Source organism: Bison bison, unplaced genomic scaffold (genome assembly GCF_000754665.1).
Source record: "Bison bison bison isolate TAMUID 2011002044 unplaced genomic scaffold, Bison_UMD1.0 scf7180017864217, whole genome shotgun sequence".
NCBI classification, from domain to species: domain Eukaryota; kingdom Metazoa; phylum Chordata; class Mammalia; order Artiodactyla; family Bovidae; genus Bison; species Bison bison.
The window spans coordinates 3900607-3901549 of NW_011494789.1; the positions used below are offsets into that span (position 1 = coordinate 3900607).

The window sequence follows — 943 nt, forward strand, 5'->3', positions numbered from 1 at the left end:
TCAGAAAGCTGAGAGGCCAGGCTGGCTGTCTAGAAAGGCCTGTTCCCCTCTGCTGGGTGTGTGGCCTGCTCCTGCCACATCACAGGTGCACCTCTTCCTGCAGCATCTCCTGGTCTTTTTCTCATGGTTCCATGGATCCTGTGTTTCTCCCTGTCTTCCCATTCCGCGGTACATCCAACAGCTAAGCCCAGATTCTTTCCACTCTTCCTCAGCCACTCAGCGACCTGTCGTCTTAATTTCTTTCTTTCTGGAGCCCATCCTTCAGGATTCTTTCTTCTCTGTCTCCCACTAACCCAGACACATCTCTCCCTTCCTGTCCCTACCTGTCCTCTCCTGCCCTACTCTCTTTGAGAAAGAAGTCCCAGAGCACACTCTCACCTGTCCCCTCACGACCCTCCCCCTGTGATTTTTCCATTCTGTTACCCCAGAGCCCCCTCCCCAGATTCTAGATTTCCCCAAGGACAGCTGATAGCATCAGCTGAACGGCTGTGGGCAGTGGTTACCAGGGCAACGGTAAGGACTGCCTAGGTAGGCAAGTGCACAGAGGTGGAGAGGGGGCAGGGCTAGGGCCAGGGTCAGCTGGCAGGTCTCCCTCACCTGCTCCCGGGGGTCACACGTGAACCAGACTCTGCGCTGAGCCCAGAGGGAACCAAAAGGCCAATGACAGGGTCCCAGAGTGGGGGGTGGTTTTCCCAGTGTCTCTGTTCCCACAGTTCTACGCAGGGGCCTGGGCATGCCCTAGCAAGAACTTCTCTTTTGAAGACCCTGCCCTGGAGAGAGAATTGCTTACTTCCCACTAACCACCGCTGTGCTCTATCCCCCAGAGATTTGGGTTATGGAAGGGCCAACCTGGTCTCTTGTCCTAAGGACCTGGTCTCCTGAATCCTCCCATTCTGTCCTCCCCAGGAGAGGGTTAATCCTCGGGTAACCAATTCTGGCATCC

At 55.8% G+C, this 943-nt stretch overlaps 1 protein-coding gene across 5 annotated transcripts in view; it reads left to right on the top strand.

Annotated features, from left to right (window-relative positions):
• The window catches only part of DMTN (dematin actin binding protein), a 27574-nt gene that overhangs the window by 1914 nt on the left and 24717 nt on the right, over window positions 1-943 (top strand). The window lies entirely within an intron of this gene.